Source organism: Ptychodera flava, chromosome 7, assembly GCF_041260155.1.
Source record: "Ptychodera flava strain L36383 chromosome 7, AS_Pfla_20210202, whole genome shotgun sequence".
NCBI classification, from domain to species: domain Eukaryota; kingdom Metazoa; phylum Hemichordata; class Enteropneusta; family Ptychoderidae; genus Ptychodera; species Ptychodera flava.
The window spans coordinates 17,961,111-17,974,523 of record NC_091934.1 but is presented as its reverse complement, the minus strand read 5'-3'; the positions used below and the strand labels follow the sequence as shown (position 1 = coordinate 17,974,523).

Here is a 13,413-nt window from a genome sequence, read left to right as displayed (position 1 = left end):
CCCCTTTCCTGCCAAGTCGACGGCACTACGTTTTGCTATCCCCTGTGCGTTTAGGGGTCATCCAAGGACAGGTTTTCTGACAAGGAACGCCTTTTCCCCTCGAAATGGGTTCGCAGGGAGTCGATAGACAGGGAAAGGTGCAGAAACCTGTCCGCCAGTCCCCCACACCCGAGGGGGGCTGGTTTTTTTAACCGCTTTTTAGCGGACTTGGCAGGATAGCATGGTGACGTTTTCTGGCGGAGTTGGACGTACTTGGCTGCCTGGCACTATAGAGATTGCTGCCGAACTTGACCAACTCGGCAATGCTAATCTAGAAGGCTACCTCTTGCAAACGACTTGGTAGATATGCCGATGGTGTGAGACGAAAGTCACTTATTCAGTTGTGCGTGACTGAAAATGAGAACGTATTTTTGACGGGACGGCTCGATTTGTTCCTCCGATGGAACGGATATGAACGACTCGGAAATACCATTACAAACTGGTGTCCGACGTACTAAGCTGGGCTTCAGCTCTGCAAGTTCAAGCCAGGCAACGTCCTTCACCGCCTTGGCCGTGCCATTCAATGGACGTAGCTTTGGATTTTTTATTTATTCCATCGTCCGAAGTATTGGCTCTGGTTTGCAGGCAAACGTATCCTCTTGCCAACGCATTAGTAACTACGTACGCTGTTTGCGTACAGAGAATTCAAAAGGTGACATAAGGTCAATATGCTACGGGGATACCGTCTGCAGTTAGCAGGGACTGCTTTTGTTATGCAAACCAGCTAGCAGTACAATATGGCTGCCATGCATGTGGACACGTCGATGGCTAGAACAATGGAAGCATATTGCGTTGCACCCGTGCATCGCAAAAGTGAACTGAAGACTTGGGGGTAGTGACTGGTTATCACTGGTTAGCTGCAGCCCAAGCCATGTCGGTACAAACCCATACCTGACTGAGGACCACTCAATTAAGTCAGTAATGAACGGTAACACTCGTAAGCCAACTCCCAACTGAGCTGGCAAAACTACGTAAAGCTGTGCTTCAATGGCTCAGCCATGTCGTTAATACAACGGCAAAAACGTAGTTTTTGTGCTACACTGCCAAGTCGTTGGAGGTACGTATTCAATTGACCCTACCCTGGGGAAACAGGACAGGTTTGACGGTGCTGCTGCACCCCTAGCACGACCCTCAGGGTCTCTGACTAACAGACGAGTGAGGTGATGTTTGTGCCTAGCGGACGTACGTAATACTGAAGGAGTTTATTTCCGAAAAAATAAACATGAAACGGCAATAAAATGACGCACTCCCAGGGGCAAACAAAGCCGGTGACCTCAATTTTTTCTGCAGCAACCCTTGAGCTCCTTCCCCTGTCTACGGGCATGTAGAAATATCGAAGTCTAACACGTATAAGTACGGCTAAAACTACCCTGAAAATGGGCGATTTCTGCCAAAATGCCTGGCAGGATAACATGCAGGAGAGCCAATCTTTTGCAGGCACATATTATGGGGCGGTTTTCTACTGACTTGGGAGAATAACGGACAAGGGCGCTCGGCAGGAAAAGGGTTAAAGCCCCACTTGCTGTATCTTTTAGCATTATTTTTGAGATTTTACTTCCAAACTAAAACAAGTTTGTGGGAATATACTCATTGAGGGGTGTTTATACAAGTATAATAAACTGCCCACTGGGAGTGCATGTGCAATTTCGAATAAGATAAATAATAAATGTGTGCCCAAACATAAATGGGCAGAATTTAAAGAACGCCAGAGAAAATAGGAAGCCTTTTCTAGGTCTACAAATTTCAAGAGTTACAGCTAGTGGGGCTTTAAAGTTAATGTTGTATATGGCTAAGTTTAGAAATTGTGGGCAGTTTTTAAACATTTAATTGACAGCCAAATTGTCTGACTTTTAGAATGATTTATGTATGTACCCCTTGCATTTATGATGGGGTACTTGTAACAGGACTGAGTGTGCAGTACATGTACAGCTGTATCGTTTAAACAGGAATTTCCCCTATAAAAGCGGGATTATCGTAAATTTTTGCAAATGTAAAAAAGCCACGCTACTTATCGAACCTGGTGTGTTTGGTCCAAGAGTCCCATAATTTTGCCGTGTTTCAGGCGTTCATTGTCATTGAATCTTGCATATGACGTCTGTGAATATAGCAACTAAAGTTGAGTCGAAAAAAACCTAAAAAAATGTTCCAATTTTTGTCAGAGAATGCACACATTTCAAAATGTTTTCCCTGTATGATTATTTGACCCCTCTTTGCATACATGTATGTCACAAAAGTGCCCATAAGGATTATTCAAATTTATCAGACCGTTAAAGCGATCCTACAAGAATTCAAAAACTCCCTCCCAGAGCATGAAAATGGCTGTGTCATCAGCAATCCCCCCAGTGTGTGCCCAAGGTCCTGTTTTAACCATAGACGGTAGAGGGGGGAAGACAGACGTCTTCTCCCTGTACTGTCTATGGTTTAACCCTTTTCATCACAAAATTTTGGTGCAGTCTGAGGGGAGTCCTACTGTTTGCTGCACTAACATTGGGCAAAGTGAAAAACTCAGGCCTAGTCGGGCCTAGTCGGGCCCTCTAGGTTGGCGATCTAAAATTTAAAGCAAATTCACGTACAATATGTGCGCCCTCGCAAGTAGATCACCCAGCTACACGGTTACACATGTGAACATATCAAGACGCCTTTCTGAACGTATCCCATACATGTATGCTTTTAGGCATGTCATAGTTTACAGTTGTACTGTCTAAAAATGGGTGGAGAACGGCAGGGAAAGACATTAACCCCAACATGTGCGGTTCATTCTCAGAAATATCTATTTTATTTGACAAAGAACTAGTTTGTATGCATAAATACTTCCATGTTCAGCACACAACACGATATGAAGACAGTAACAAGTGAAAACGACCCTGCGCACCAAGAATGGCCCCACGCAACGTACGTTCCAGAAAACGGTCGCGGGACATACAGTAGAGCATGTCGAGCACACGCAAATCGTTGCAATGCAAAGTCTGCTTGTACCCGGAAGAGAATTAATCAACCCCGCGCTCGCAGATGCATGGCAGGATGCGATCGCACAGGCCTTCTGTTGACTGCTACGTTCCGACTTTCTCTTCTGTAGCCTTATCTGTTTCACACCGTGGTGATGAGGATACAGAACAGAACAGAACAGAACGTCGGGACGTAGCATAAACTACACTTTTACAAACTACCCAGTCAACAGAAGGCCTGTGTGTGATCGATGCAAATTGCAAGGGGCTATTTCGCCGCATGAATTTCAATAAAACAAATAATAGCAAAAAGCAAAATCGAACCTGCACAAACTATATTCTGTGTTCGGTGGCAAAAAAGTAATCATCAATCGAGGGTACGCAAAATGCTTGATTTGGCAGCGATCCCTGACGTCGTGACAGGCCAGCTGAGGCACAACGTAGCTTTGCGAAACTCAGTCTCTGCGGGAATTTCCAGCGTGTTTGAATTCACTTTAAATTTTAGATCATCAACCTAGAGGGCCCGACTAGGCCAGACTAGGCCTGGGTTTTTCACTTTGCCCTTACATTGTATCTTATACCGGGAACACTGGGTGAAAGCTGTACAGAGATCTTTGGCTGCAAAAGTCCACAAAGCAGCGTTTTACAGGTCCCACATGAGTAACGCTACATCATTGTAGTTTTATGATACATGTACCTGGGTCTATATTTTACAAAAATACCGTCAAGGACACTATGTGCTCACATTCGGTTTGAATTGGTCCATTCGAGAAATATTAAACCAGGAAAAACAAGAATGACAAAAGCAAATAAGGTCTCCAACTTAGGTACTGGATGTCATCTTTAGGAACATGCATATCAACTTCTATAGCATTGGGAGAAGCAGATCCTAAATACATAAGCAAATGTCAACAACAAAAAAACAGAGAAGGCTTGATAAAAAGAAAAGGTGGGAGTGGGCAAAAAATGCACAAGGGATCTGGTAAAAAAGTAATGCTGCATCATTGATCTTCTGGACCCTACCCCATCCTGAATATCAAATGTTCCACCCCTTGGTATTACATAAGACCAAATGACAGGAAGTACATTTACAACCTTGGAGATTTTTAATTAATGCCATGAGTGTTATCATTCTAATGTAAACAGCACTTAAGTTAGGCGGTGATTACAACATCTGGAATTATCCTGGATCCAAATTTCTCATCAGTTCTTGTATGTCTTACATAGAAAAGTTGCAAAAATTGGTCCAAAATGAAAAAAAATCACCTCAGCTTTGTTTTCTGGATCAAATTTTCCTACCAATTGGTACCAAATATGACAAAATTATGTTCACAGCCTTCAAAATTGTCTCACACCATATCCTGGGTTGGTGTAGGTCATTTAAGGTCACAAACTGAGAAAAGTACCTAAAATGTACAAATTTTGGGGTTTCCCAACACTTTGAGCAGAAAATTTATCTAATAACATATTTCGGGACTTTACACCAAATTACAAAGCTATCAAACAAGGGACTTTAAACCAAATTACAAAGCTATCAAACAAGTAATGTTGAGATAAAGTTTTCTTGACCAAAATGACAATATGTCTTAAAAATACAATTTTTTATATTTCAGGACAATTTCCACATATCTAACTATTGTCATCTCTGTACCTCTGTGTACGAAATATGATAGCTGTCTGTCCAGGGTTTTAAAAAGGAAATACTGTCTAAGATTTTTTGACCAAAAATGACAAAATTGCACAAAAATAGTAATTTTCCCAATTTTGTCATAATTTCAACAAATTAGAAGAGTAACACCCTTGCAACGATACAACCCAAATTTGAGAGCGATTGGGCTGGCGGTTTCAGAGAAGAAGAATTTTTACTGAAAATGAGAAAAATCACAAAAAAATTGAGCAAAAATACAAAATAAGGATATCTTCACAATATTCATAACACTGTATAAGGTTCACCTAAGGCACTTGCACACAAATTTTCAAAGCAATCAAAAAAGCGGTTCTTGAGTTATTAATTCTTAACCATTTTCACATTTTGTAAGCTCATTTGCATAATTTGGGCAATGCAGACTTCATTTGAAGAAAATCCCATCTATAGCCCAGGATGCATCCACACACCAAATACCAAGCTGAAACGTGCAGCGGTTTGCGTGTTTTTGATGTTGACGGACATACTGTACGTACATACATACATACATACATACATACATACATACATACATACATACATACATACATACATACATACATACATACAGACATACAGACATACAGACAGACGCCATCGACTTCAGCCTATACGATAAACTCACATTGGTAAAACCAATGTGAGCTAATAATTCACACACTTGAAATTGATGCTGATCCTACAAATTAATCATTATTTTTCATTAGATTTGACATTGAGGTATACAGCACAGTAACTGTTTGATGGCAGAGCTGATTTGAAAAGATGTTTTTCATTGTTTTAACATCTTTCTTTTCTGCAGACACTGGCCTTGTGAATGCAATAAGGCAACCTAACAATGGTCACTTTGGCTTTGACCTTTGTTTTTTGTTTTCAACCATGACTGAGGTTTTATTTATTTCCTCAGAGCATTGCTTTTAACCCTTTCACCCCCAGTTCCCTGTATACAGGTCCAACTTTATCATAGAAAACAATGGATTTGGGATAAACCATGGTGGTGAAAGGGTTAAACCAGGAACAAACTAGATAGAGAGATAGAGGTATAAGGATGTTTCAGGAATATGACAAAAGTTACTACAACCAGCCATGTGCAAAGCTACATATGTATGTGAACACACAAGTGCCAACACGCAATATGTGTCCTTTCCAGTGCTACAGCTTCCTGGTTGTCTGATTGGTGGTTTTAAGTTGACGCTGCAACCTGGGGACTTTGTAACCGTGAGTACCCTCCTACTTTGCTACTACATTATACATGTACATTGTCATGCATGGAAAGCCGTAGCTGTCTGAAGTGGAGTAAAATGATGATTTTAAATTAATGCACATTCGTAATATGGTGATGGGCATCGTTCTATTGTGATGGCAAATCCTCATATTGCAATGGGCATTTCTAATACATGTATTGTCATGCACATTTGTTATATGGCAATATGTATTTCTTACATAAGTTATGCCAATCTAATTTTTTATATATTGTAAAACATTTTGAATCAGCTGCATGCCTTTTAAACGTTTTTTTGATTTTCATTGCAATTAGCATATTTTAAATTTAGACATCGTGATCATGGTACCAATATGGGGAAAGTTTAAAGTGGAGCTGCATGTTGCCAACAGTTTTTTTCAAAGCAATATTTCTCAACTAAGATGACAAGGAAACCCCCTCATACTCTATATTTTCAAAGAGCAGAGAATCTAAAGTTTATTGTGGTAGCAATAGTTTACTTGAAGGATGAAGGGGTGTATGTTGGGGTGAAAAAAACCTAAATTTTTAATAATATTAATGATAAAAATTCTTGATGCTATTTTCTGAAATGTAATATTTCACCTGAAAGAATAGTATATGTAGAAAAAAAGGACTATATTATTTTGCATTATCTATCCTCATTCAAAAATGGCAAGGGTTGATGACTTACACTCAAAAAAGTGATTAAAATCATGATTAGTAAAATTAAAATGCCTCCTTCAAAATGTAAGAACTTTATTGCCAAATAAAACAGTTGTTTTGTTATATAGCATTTAAAGAGCATAATGTGTAAATTTCAGAAAACTTGACCCTACCAGAGTTGAGTTAAATTCTTTAAAAATTTGAAAGAAAAAGAAGCCAGGAAATGGGGAAATTAGCACACATTTGCATAAATTAAATTCTTGATCACACAACTTAGGACTGCTTGAAAAGCTAAAAGGTGGACCCAACCAATATTTTAATCTTGGATCAACAAATTAATGAAAACTGAATATGTGCAAAAAAGTGACTTTTGAGCAAAATACGCTGTGTTGGGTGCAGCGCCCCGGTAGTTTCATCTTAAATTTAATTTTCAATTGAATTTAAACACTTAATAGCTAAATTAGTCAAAACATGATGTTGGCTTAAAAGAGACTTGTATTATACTCTGAACAATGCACATGACCATCAAATATATAGTAAATGCCAATCGCCATCGCAATTGCACATCACGGAATAGGGATAGCTGCAATAATTGTAGCCTCGCTGGGCTGGGCCGTGCGGCTTGAGCTTCTTTAGTGCGGTTTGCGCGACCCCCTACCAAGCTGTCTGTAGTGGGAGTCGGCTGAGTATATGCGGGTCATCAACAAAAGGTCAACCTAGCCCGGGCCGCCACGGACATGCGGGGTTGACCTTTTGATGACCCGAATGCCAATCACTTTAATTATGAGGGTAACAGGTCAACTCGACCCCGCGTCAACTCGACCCCGGTCAACTCGACCCCGTACCCAAGACAACTCGACCCCGAACCCAAGACAACTCGACCCCGAACAAAAGTCAACTGGACCTGATATATAACTTGCCCTATCAGTTTCAGTATTTACCTGGCACAGGTCAGTTTCACTTGAAGTTGACGTTTTGGACGTGATGCCGGAACGTGATGTGAACGCGAATCAAAAACCAAAGCGTTCGTTGTACACACTTATGCAAATATATTTGTGTTATATTGTTTTCATGCATATAAACGTCGTTGCGTCTGTGAATGGACGTACAGTACTTCTACCTCTATGGCGTGTCCGTAACCTGTCAATTCTGGCTGAAGTTCGTATGCATATAACACACTTTAAGTCAACCTGCCTTCCCTAGTTCCATTATGAGCACACATCCAATGCAACATGCCCATCACAATATATAACAAATGTACACCATTACACCATACAGGTCTACATTTTGGACAGCAACGTACGGCTTTCCCCCGGGGCTTTCCATAGCAATGGAAGCGGCAACTTGCGTACAAATAAATTGCGATACAGGTAGTAAGACGAAAGAGCCCTGTCTTACACTCCTGTGCAGCTTGTCGGGCACTTCGTGAGCAGGAAGTTCAATGCGGCGGAGTAATGTCGTCAATTGTATTCCGTGAGTCAAAATTAAATCAGACGCAGGCATTGTGAATTATGGTGTTATTTTTACAACTGGCAGACAAGAACACGATGACACTTTTGGATTTTTCTGGGCATGGTCCTTCCAGGGGCCATGGACCACTTGGGACAATTTATGAAGCGCGTCTCGTCGCGTCGTCACGGCCTGAAATCACTTTCTTTGCTGCTTCTGCGAGACCTTGTCGAAGACATGCAATGACCGCTTACCTGTGCACTGCTGTCATAGAGTAGCGAGATGGCAACACTGGCAAATCAGTCTACAACTTTCCAGTACCCGTGATCTGATGAATCAACAGAGCTAGCTGCTGAAATGTGAGGCGATCATTGCTACGTGAAGTCCGTGATCATGACTGTTCGCTCCCAAGCAAGGCGGAACTTTCCCGGAAGTAAGCCCTCTAACTCCCTACGATTAAAGTAATGCTGACCACCTAGCAGAGTCGCAAAGGAACAAAGTTCCCGGGTCAGACGAAGGTCAAATTGGGACATTTCGCTTCTTCAGTTCTTCGTAGTTTTGTTTTGTTGGTAACAGAGACCCTAAGGAAGTAACAGAAGTGAGAAAACAAGGCTTGTCGTGGGGTAACGATACAGTTCTCAATATATCCTGTATGTAGCCCTGCACTGGATAGCGTGTTGTGTCATGTTTGGTGCCGGGGAGGCCGTATAACGCCGGGAAGACACAAGCGCGGAACGCAGGGCTAATCCTGTTATATAGCTGTGGGGCCTTGGCTGTAGTGTTTACAGACGGGATTCCTGCCTTTTACGGACTGATTTTTAGTTTTACGACTTCTACGCCCCTAAAAGTCGTGAAACACCACAGCTATGGACCTACTACAGCTACTCAATATATTGTTCGTTATATTTTATGCAGACAACAATTTATCCACGGTACGTGTGGTTCGATACACGGCGGCTGCATGCATTAGGGAGCCTTCAGTAATTGCAGGCCGGGGGAATTGAGGGGAGGGTCACTTTTTAGAAAACTGTCAAGAGGGGAGGATCACTTTTTATTTACCTATCTTGGGGGAGGGTAACTTTTAACAGAAATTGAAGATGATCTTACGGCCAAACTTTTGAATGTCCATTTGGTATTTCCTGAATACTTTGCCGACGAAATAAGTTCTTTTAAATACAATTTATCGACAAGCTTCATAAGCAAAGAAGATGTAGTGGTATCCTACATTAAACACCTTGAACAGTTAAACCTGATGAAAGACAAGAGACAAAAACATGGGACAGATGGGAAAGTGTTTATCAATTATATATCAAATGTCTATCAGATATTGTTAGTTTTATGTTTTATATTGGCAAAAATTGATCATAGTTCTACCATCTAATTGTATAGTGAATCACAATTCGGTGAAATTCCAAAATCCAATTTCTTGCACACATATCCACTTGTAACCACCCTAGTCCGATGATATCAATAATCAAGCATACATGAATACACAGCTTTACCTATTTTTGTATTGGCAAAAAATCATTCATAGTTTCTTCATAGACGACCATGTATAGTAAATCAACATTTGCAATGAAATCAAAAAATTCCATTTTCTTGTACACACATGACTTCCCACTGCAAGCAAAGTACATTTACATATAATATATTATCAAACATATATAAATGTACAGACATAGTTTGTTGTGTGGAGGAAAATTGTCAATAGTTTGCCTGATAGACTCCCATGTATTATAAATTGATATTTTTGGTGAAGCACTATATCAGCCACATCTTGCTACCTTAGAGTTGCACTAAATATGGTGACCTTCCCGCAAATGCATGACCCTTTAAAAATGCTTGCGTGATAAATTACGACCCGAGCCCTCCCAAAACGCCGCAAGCCCTCCCGCATGTAAATTCTGTCCTTGACTTACATAACAATTAAACTAATTGTTATGTAAATTCGCTGATACTGTTTCAGTTATTCCTGGAGAGAATAATCAGCAGTGATTTAGGGCGGGGGGTGTCAAGTTTTAGTATACCGTCAAGGGGGAGGGTCACAGTTTAGATACAAGGATTGGAGAGGGTCACATTAACAGTACAGATTCACACGGAATTCCCCCGGTCCATCCCCCTGTAGGATTACTCAAGGCTCCCTTAGGATGTATACTTATGCATATACCCCACAGCGGCCGCCGTGTATTGAACCACACACAACTGTAGTCCGGAAGGCTGAGTTTCATAATATGTTACAAAAATATAAGAGGGAACTGTCGACATTTTATGGCCTGGTGTTTTCAGGATTCGCCTTAAAATCGGGCGGCAAGTCTAGAAACAGTAGAAATCGGTTCAAATTGATGAGGAGATACTCGATATGGTCCAGCTTCACCACTGCATGCTTGGTGAACTATATAAGTTTCTGATTATACTGGCATTCTTGGAATAATCTTCAATTTAATCATTTTGCAGACGGCAATGTGGCATCGATATGATTTTCATTGGTTTTTGCTTATTTTCCAGTCATGGAAACCCATGCAAAACAGATCAGACTACTGTAAAATTGCCCATCTTGAAGGGATCATATAAATGGCTAGTTGAGACGCAGACGGGTGTTAGTATATGGATATATCTCGTGACCTTGTGCAGGATTACAATGTACATACTGTCGGTTCCAAACAAGAATGAAAATGAATTCATAGTGTAAAAAAATTCATAGCAGATCCTCGAACACAGATATAAGAGATGCTGTGGATTAATTGAAAATAAAGGGTATTTGTGCACCAAAGTTTGGCCCGACGCATGATTGTGCATAAAAACTATCTACTGTTGATTGACCAATCAGAGTGCTCAATTCAGGGTGTTTATCTACTCGTAAAGCCTTGGTCACAAATTCCAGAAACGAATGACAGCGCCATAGTAAAGTACTGTCAATCAAAAGTATACATGTCATAATCTGTAGATAGCTGGTACGTTTTAATATTCGAATTCGGTAACACAGCGGAAACCCGCTGCAACACAAAATCTGCTGTGGTACAAACATAAACTAATGTGCCCTAGGGCATTTACATAATGTGCCCTATAGGGCATTTATAGGATGTTCCATTACATTGGAAGGCTATTTCACAAATAAAAGTTTTAATTCATATCCTAAACATGTTACATTGACAAAGGGGACGGTTGACGTAAACACATTGAAAACGAAAATGTATCAGTTAGGGGCGATAGTTTTTAAGTCGGATAAAACCCTCGTACTCGGACTCTTCTGGTATATAAGTCGAACCCTACGATAAAATGTCTCGGCCTGCGGCCTCGACATTTTATCGTTGGGTTTATATACCAGAAGAGCCCTCGTACTCGGGCTTTATCCTATACATAATCCACTCCCCTTTCAACCCAATGATATTTCAAGTTACCAGCTCCAGTTACTCCGACCCCTCCGACACAGTGATTGATCCCTAAGATACTCTCCGAAGAGGAAGTATACCCACCCCAGAGGTATCAGACCTGAGAGAATGCACATGAGTAAAAATTAAACGGTGTTAGTAATATTTCGTTACACTTGCAACTGAAGGAGATGAGGGATGGCTTATCCATACCCTTTCTGTAGAGGTTACAGTTCGTGTTGAAGGAACTAATTCCAATGTACAGGTAAGTTTCCCATGACAAGAGAATTCTTCCTCACAGTGACATCATTCATGATCCACGTGCACGAGAAACAAACACGCGCGTACATCTACCTTAAGTGGCAATAAGTATGTCAGATAAACCGACTTATACCCCCATACATTCTTTCTTCATACGATACTTTTCTTTAATAGGGAAACCGTAGTCGTGAGAACTGCGTCTGTATATGTTTCTTGTTGACAAACAATGTATTTCGTGCACGATATCTAGATGCACCACATCATCATAGCTGCAACATTTAAATTATACGATGTAGATTATATGACAGACAAGATTTCACTGTCATCAATCGCCATCGTACCTTGAATACAGTGTTTACAGTGGTCGTATGGGTCCGTATGAGGACCTTTAATTTGACGAGCCTGTGCTTCGTAATTTTGCAAATTTGGTTGCATTCGGAAAGTCTGTAAAGCCAGCTCATCTGTAAAAATAGATATAGACATGCTCAACGAATTATTGTACCGATTTCACATAAAGTAATTGTCGTTAAAAGTGGGTGGTCACAAGTGAAGTTAACACGTTTGCCAAACTTTTTGGAAAAAATCTAAAAAGAAGTATATCTTGATTCAAAAGTTGTAAAAAATGGGAAAAGAGTCATGATGAACTTTTCGACTATCAAAAATCTAATGCGAGAGGGGGGGACTGCGATACATAGTGTAAATCCTTCTCATGGTAGTGCTTCCCCAGGGGTCACGGTTGTACTTCGACTCAGGTACTTTATTCCATCCATCCTTCGGTTGAGGGATCGAAGCTGGATATCAGCTGGGTAGCGTACTATCCAACACGATACAGGTAGGGGAGAGGTATACGTAGGGCTACGGATCCGGCCGTAACCCTGAGTCCACATGAAGCATTGAAACAACAGCAATTCAAAGCCAGGCCAGGAGATTCTTCCCAGAGGGCGCTACAACAACTACTGACTCAATGAAGTTCAAAGTTACCGTCAGACGTGACTACTGCTTAAATCATTTTTTGTTGAGTGAATGTTTTGTACTGTATAAATAAAAAAGTTGATTTAATGCTGGATTTTTTAGCCTAGCTAGACTGAATGCTGAAAATGCACCTTGAGTGCTTCATACAGTTCTACAGGCAAATAGTAGTTGTATTATTGCCATTATTTTCATTTCATTTAGTGTTCACTAAACTAAAATGTTTTCTTGTTTCCCCATAATTTGGCACGCTAAAAGTCGACATGCTAGATTCGGGACTAGATGTAGATTACTTAATGATTAAATTCAAAATAGCCCCAACATATGCCCTACTGTGTGTTCACTTTGGGACGTTTGAGGTATACAGTCACCTGTAATCTAAATATGCCCATATATGGTCAAAGGGGCGTTCCTTGGTATTCAAAATGCCCACGTGAGGGCGCTGTTTTAAAAGTGGCCACCGCTTAAAATCTGTGATTGGTTAGATTTTCTCTTTCCATGGTAACTGTGACAAACTTAGAACAGGTGACAGTATACGTTTAAATCTCTTATTTCACAAACGTTAACACCCTGATAAGATGATGCAAACTTCTTTTTCCGGCAGGCTGTCATATGTCAATCGTACGAAGATCAGCAAGTACTGTAAAAGAATCGAGTCTTCGAAAAACTGTCCCTGAGGCCCATTCTACTTCGAATATTACGGCGATTTGTTCATTTTTAACATGTAATTGCGTCCGTCAGTTTATGTTCATTATATGTAGGATTGCTATTCGCTTGTAATAATATCTTCTCCAAGTTTTCTTTATTTATGTA

General features: G+C 40.5%; 1 protein-coding gene across 1 annotated transcript in view; it reads right to left on the bottom strand.

Moving 5' to 3' along the window:
- LOC139136925 (uncharacterized) overlaps positions 1 to 8,479 on the bottom strand; it is a 32,961-nt gene extending 24,482 nt beyond the window's left edge. Inside the window, exon 1 of the mRNA XM_070704784.1 lies at positions 8,257 to 8,479. The gene's annotated coding sequence lies outside the window, so the exon portion shown is untranslated. The remainder of the gene's footprint in view (positions 1 to 8,256) is intronic.
- Positions 8,480 to 13,413: the final 4,934 nt, after the last annotated feature.